This window comes from Chiloscyllium plagiosum, chromosome 3, assembly GCF_004010195.1.
Source record: "Chiloscyllium plagiosum isolate BGI_BamShark_2017 chromosome 3, ASM401019v2, whole genome shotgun sequence".
NCBI classification, from domain to species: Eukaryota; Metazoa; Chordata; class Chondrichthyes; order Orectolobiformes; family Hemiscylliidae; genus Chiloscyllium; species Chiloscyllium plagiosum.
This window is the reverse complement of record NC_057712.1, coordinates 50,105,800-50,113,117: the sequence shown is the minus strand read 5'-3', so window position 1 is coordinate 50,113,117 and position 7,318 is coordinate 50,105,800.

Sequence of the window (7,318 nt, the reverse complement as noted above, 5' to 3'; positions counted from 1 at the left end):
TGGACTATAACCTGGTGTTGCGTGATTTTTAAGATAATCAGAGGGCTGGATAGGGTGGACAGTGAGAGTCTTTTTCCTTGGATGATCATGGCTATCATGAGGGGACATAACTTTAAATTGAGGGGTGATAGATATAGGACAGATATTAGAGGTAGTTTCTTTACTCAGAGAGTAACAAGGACATGGAACGCACTGCCAGCAACAGTAGTGGACTCGTCAACTCTAAGCGCATTAAAATGGTTATTGGATAAACATATGGATGAAAATGGAACAGTGTAGGCTAGACAGGCTTCATCTTACTACACTGACCTGTGGAATCATCAAGGGCCAAAGAGCCTGTTCTGCACTGTAATGCGCTATGTTCCATGTTCTATGTTTATACAATCAACAGTAGGGCCTTAGGTAATGTTGTAGAACAGTTGGACATAAGTGTGCAGGTACATAATTCTTTGAAGTTTATGTCACATATAGACAGGATGGTTAACAAGGTATTTAGTATGCTTGCCTTGGTTGCAAAATACAAGTCATTTTAGTATAGGAGTTGGGAAGTCATGTTGAGGTTGTACAGGATATTGGTGATGCCTCTCCTGGAACACTATGTCCAGTTCTGGTCACCCAGTTATGGGAAGGATGTTATTGTTGGTGAAGGTCCAGAAGAGATTTACCAGGATGTTGCTGGGAATGGAAGGTTTGAATTATAAAGAAAGGCTGGATAGATTGGAGCATAGGATGTTGAGAAGCAATTTTATAGAAGTTTATAAAATAAAGAGGGACTACATATCGAGTTAATGGTAGTTGTCTTTTCCTTAAAATGGGGGATTTCAAGACTTGGGGGCACATTTTTAAGTGAGAGGAGAAAGATTTTAAAAAGACATGAGGGGCAAATATTTTACAGAGAGGATGATTCGCATGTGGAATGAACTTCCTGAGGAAGTGGTGGATGTGGGTACAATTACAATGTTTAAATGACATTTGGATAAGGACATGAATAGGAAAGGTTTGGAGGGATATGGGCCAAGAGCAGGCAGGTGGGACTAGCTCAGTTTGGGATTATTTCAGCATGGACTATTTGGACTGAAGAGTCTGCTTCTATGCTGTCTGACTCTATGACTCTGTCAAATCTTCCTTAAATCCTTCTGACCTAATAGTTGTCTGTACTGTTGTTGTGTTATGGCAAGCTTTATCTAGAACTCCGATGTTTGGCTGTGACCCCTGGGTGTGGGAACCCATAGGCCTGTGCATTCATCTGTGAATATTGCCACATATTCAGTGTACTTTGGTGAGCTGTAGACCATGGACAGTTACTGACATGACCTTATAAAGCTGACTGCATACAGTCATTAACAGAAGTGGCCAGCTTAACTGAGGCCTGTGTAAAGTGCAATGTGGCTTGCAGATCATTTCAACTGTAGATGATTATTGGGTCAGAAGGCAGAAGAAATTGTCAAAACAGATTCATAAAGAGAAGAAGCCAAAGAAAAACAAGGCCAGTTACTTCATTAGTGTCAATCATGTTTCTTCTGCAGTGTGTACTTGACTCTTATGGGAGCAGAATCCAAGTGAAAAAATATATTCCTTGACAACACTTCTCAAAGAGAAGCCGCCTTTAGCCAGCTCCCATTCCCCAACACACATTGCCTTCATACCTCTTGTGCTTCTGATATAATACGCTATTGTTGATTCCTCCTTTAGTGTCTAAATTAATGTCCATTCAACATTACTACGGCAATGCTAACTTGACATTAATTGTCAGCAAATAAAGAGAAGAAACTAACACAAAAGGTGATGTGCTTGCGTTACCAGGAACACTGCACAGTCTCTGTGGCTGCATTCACACTCTCATGAATATTCGTGTGATCAGATTTGTTCTCAATCAATTCTAGTCCTGTTGCTGCCTCACAGAAGAGGCATGCCCAGCTTATCACCATAACAAGGAGGGGGTTCTACTTCTTGAAGCATTGACTTTGCTTCAAAGTCAGTGAATGCCTCGGCATTGTATTTACATTCTACAATCTAACCATTAGTGTGAAGCTGAAATTATTTTGCACCGTAACTGCAACATCAATTACAGAATGAACATTTCTATTTGTATAGCATCTTTCACAGCTATTGTAGAAGGTGATTATGACTGGGAGCAATTTTGCAATGATGACACAGAGTTGCACATCATTGGGCATAAATACTACAGCGTGGAGTTAGAAGACACTAGAAGGAACATTCTGGAGTGAAAATGTCTCTAAGAATCACAGATCACATGAAGCTCCCAAACAACAGAGTTTCTCCTGATACAAGCACAGGGTACAGTTCCAGTTAATTCTCAGTTAAAATCTAACGCCTAATTATTGCACATTTAACCCCTTTTAAAATGCTTTACAGGCATTTAAGTATGTTTATGGTATTGGGATGAAGGAAATTTGCAACACAAAATTAGTTAGAAGCAGTGCAAAATTTAGGAGCAGCAGGTTTATTTTTATAAAGTCAGAAATGGATAATTTTAATAGGCACTTACCAATGTTTATACTCCAGATGTTTATGAACTTCTGTCCACTCCTTTTTCATCTAATGCTGTGTTTATATCTCCATATTTCTTTCTCCCCTGCATGCATATCTTGCTTTATCTAAAGTACATCTATGGCATCTGGAACCTGGCAAAACGGCCCCTTGAATATTGTGCTCTCCCACCCTTGTTAGATAACATGATCCTGTTTATAACTGCTGTCAGCTGCCATCTGTTCAGTTGGGCACTATGATAGACAATTATAGACTCTAACAAATCTCACAGTTTTGTTCTGGATGATATCAAGCTTTTTAACTGCTGTTGGAATTGCACTCACCAAGGCAAATGGGAGCATTCCATTACATTCCTGACTTGTGCCTTACAGATGGTAGACAAGCTTTGAGGAGTCAGGAGGTGAATTACCTGTTGCAGGATTCCCAGCCTCTAACCAGTTCTTGTAGCCACAGTAATTATATGGCTATTTTATGACTATATTTCCCTTTCTAACCTCCCTTCCCTCTCCAACTCTTTGAGTGTATTGTCACCTCCCAAACACACCCCATCTGTGCTGGAACTTCATGTTTGAATCTCTTTGACAAGGTCTTTGTTTGCTACAGTACGGAAACAACTTTTATCAAAAGTTACAACTGACATCCCAAGCCCCTGAGACAAAGGTCAGCTTTCCCTCACTATCTCGCTCAGCCTGTCGACTGCCTTTGATTTGGGGATCATGCTGTTCTCCTCCAAACCCTCTCCAGCCTTATCCAGCTGGAACTTTTCTCACCTGCTTCCATTCTAATCATAGCAGGGGAATCATTTGCAATGGCTTCCCAATAACAAATGTCATTTCTCCTTGACTCTTTGGGGGTCTATAGCACACTCCTAGCAAAATGATTACATCTTTTCTGTTGTTAGGTTCTACCCATACTTCTTCATCTTCAGAATCTTTGAAAATATCATCCCTCCTTTGTACAGTAGTTGCCTCCTTATTCAATGTTGCAAAATCATTCCTCGTTTGTAACTTCTGCCTCATTTAAAGATGCTATATCACTGGAATATTGAGCTGCCAGTCCTGGCCATCCCTTAACCACATCTCTACAACAGCAGTTATATCACACTCCCATGCATTATGCACATCCTTGACTCATCTGCCCTACTTGCATAAAAATTAATGTCATCAAACCTTAAAATAAAACAAACAACTATGGATGCTAGAAATATGAAACAAATAAAAAGAGATTGCTGGAGAAACTCAGCATGTCTAACAGCATTTCTGGACAGAAAATAGTATTTTTGCTTCAAGTCTAGTTAACCTTCTTCAGAACTGAAGAAGGATCACTGAATCTGAAATGATAGCACTGTTTTCTCTCCATAGATGTTTCCTGACCTTTTGCCATCAAACGTCTGCTGTGTCCCTTTACATCTTGACTTAACTTTATACACTCTGACTTTTCTTCAATACTTGTCTGTGCATCACCTGCTACTATACCTCCAATCCTTATCCCACCCCCCTACCAAAGTTGTTTATACCCCCATGACAGCACTATGAAACATCCTGCGTGCTGTTGGTCTCATCCTCTGTTCTGGTTCAGGTACAAAACTGTCTGACCTGTACAGGTCTCACCTTCCCTTAAAAGTGATCCAGGAATCTAAAGCCCCCTCTCCTGCTCCAACTCTTCAACCACATATTTATCTATTCTATCTGCCAGTTTCTATACTCTCGAGAATGATGTAGGGATTACCACCTTTGAGGCCTTGCTTTTTAATCGTCTAGCTAGCTCTGACAGTTCTAGCTGCAGTCCTCATCCCTGTTTTGACCAATGTCATTGGTTTCAATATGTATCACAATATCTGTCTACTTTTCCTCCCACTTCAGAAGTCCTGCAACCATTCAGTGACATCTTTGACCATGGCCCGAGGGAGGAATTACAGCATCTGGAGTCACATCTGAGGCCACAGAAAAATGTGTCTGTACATCTTATTATTGAATTTCCTACAGTAGTAGTTTGTCTTCTCTTTCTGCTTCCCCCTTGTGCAGCTGGGCTCTGACTGTATTCTGTAGAGGAATAACCACTATCGCTGTTTTCCCCAAAACTGAAAAGCTGTTCTTGAGTGAGATGCACTCTGGGACCTTCCCAATACCCTGCCTTCCTACTTTCTTCTAACTAACTGTCCCTCATTTTCTCTCTGAACAATCTAAATACATGTTTTCAACATAATTGTCAGTCTTGTGGATGCACTGCTCTACTTCCAGCTAATGCTCAAGCTCCAAATCCTCGCAGTCATGCTGTTCAAACTTGTGTCATTTCTTGCTGATGTGATAATCCAGGCTTTAAGAACCATCTAAGGCTTCCAACATACTATGGGTATGAGGGAAACCTTAGATTCAGGGACTGAACTCCCTCGCTGTAACTACTTCAGTTAAAAAAAATCTTATTATTCATTTAAGCCAGTAGAAAATCAATTAAATTTTATTTAAAAAGAAGCTGGAAATCTTACCTTTCCTTCGAGCAGCTTTGAAGCAGACAAAAACACTTAACCACTATCACTGTTTTACATGATGTCACTTTCATCATGAAATTCTGGCAGAGTTCCTGTTGGGGTTTAGCTAATTAGGAAACTTTGCTGCTGCTGTTATCCTTGCTGTTACTGCTCCAAATGGCTCCTTTTCGAATCAGACTAGACTATAGATTATAAAAGTCTTATTCTTACTGGTGTTGCAACTCCCATTCAGGTCCACTCCCCCAGTCAGAGATCATTGATTAGTACAGCACAGGAACATGCCCTTTGGTCCACCATGTCTGCACTGACCATGATCCTACTCTAAATTAATCCCATCTGCTTGCACGTGGTCAGTCTCCATCTATTCCCTGCCTTTCATGTGTCTGTCTAAATGCCTCTTAAATGTTGCTTTGATATATGCTTCTTCCTCCTTCCCTGGCAGCATGTTCCAGCCACCTACAACCCTCTGTGTAAAAACTTTGCCTTACACTTCTTTAAATTTTCTCCCTCTCACCTTAAATCTATGTCCATTTCCAATGTGGGAAAGAGACTCTGACTATCCACACTATCAATGCCTCTCATAATTTTACCTACTTCTATCAGGTCACCCTCAACCTCCGATGCTCTAATGAAAGCCATCCAAGTTTATTCATAGTATGTTAGTGCTTCCTTGGAACTAAGAATTATATACCATGTAGACAAATGGCAAATCTGAACATGAACACTTCAATAATAATATTAACACCTCTACAGCCAGTTCGAGATTGGACCCAAACTCCATTCCTCTGGATCACTTGACCAGTTCTCTTAAAGGGGCAGCACATTCAACTACATACATAACGCCCCTCCTCTTTTATTTTAAAACTCCCATTAAAAAAACATGTTTTAGCATGGTTGCCAGATCAGGCAGAAATTTTTAAAGTTATAGTAATTTTTAAAATCCCAAGAACAATCTCAACTAAGACACATTATTCGGCACCTCATCACCATGTCACAATCAGGCACCTGGAGACATTTGTTCAAATCTTGAAGGAGGTCGTAAAGACTCCACAAGGAGAGGATTCACTAGGATGGTGCATCAACAAGTTCCTCAGCATGTACAGTAACACATCACACATGACAATTCGGTGTATGCCGCCTTAACATTCAACCGCTAGCTGAGAACTATGTTTGACTTACTGAGGCCGGAAGAGACCAGACAAGTGGTAGAGAGAAATCAAGAAGGACAGATGGCCCAGGTACACTATGAAGTCTTTAAAAAAACTTGCATTCTCTCTTATAGGTTGTATTCCTGTAATTTTTTGGGTTCCTTCTAAATTTTTCAAATCATGGATTCTCTTTGAGGGTTTCAGTAATCAGAGTGTTGTCCAGATAACATTGAACTCCTGGCAACCCACTTAATATTTGATCCATGGCCTCCTGGAACAGAGCCGGCGCCATGATACCAAAAGTAAGTTGCTTGTTGTGGAAAAGTCTCCTATGCATTACTATCATCAGCAGTGGCTAAAGGTCCTTCAAGATCCCCAACTGTAGGTAGGCTCATGGCAGATCCAATATACAAAATCTATTTCGCATGTCAGTCCACTGAATACATTATCTATGAAAGGAACGGGAAACGTACAGATCCGCAATGAGGGCTGATTGACTATAATCTTAAAGTCACTGCAAATTCTCACTGCATCATTTATTTTTAAGACCAGAACAATAAGAGTGGCCCATCTGGTTCTAACAGCCTTTCTAGTTCTGTTTCCACTTTAGGCCAGATGGTACACAATACCGTCCACACCTTCAGAGTCCTAAGGTGAGGCTTCATCTGTAATTTAATGTCAACTTCTTTAATTTCCTTCAGGGCTCCTTCGAAGATATCTTTGTATTGGTCCAGGATCTCTTGCAAACTCATGTTTGAGTCTGTTAATCTATTAGATACATTCCAGTTCAACCTTAATTTTTGTAAACAGGAGCATCCGAATAATGCAGAATACTCCAACCAAAAGAGAAAATGCTGGAAAATCTCAGCAGGTCTGGCAGCATCTGTAAGGAGAGAAAGAGCTAACATTTCGAGTCTAACTGACCCTGTATCAAAGCTAAAAAAAAGGGAGAAATAGGGAGGTATTTATACTAGACTGAGAGAAAGTGAGTCATGGCTCCAGAAGCAAAGGTAACAATAAAGAGGTGATAATGACAGTGCATAGAGAGATTATAGGGAGATTAGGAGCTGTGAATGACCAAGACTGAAGCCAGTGCTGTGTGACAAAATATGTGGGGGATGGGGGGGATGGGTGAAGCAGAGGCAAAATGGAAAACAGGGGAGAAGGGTAG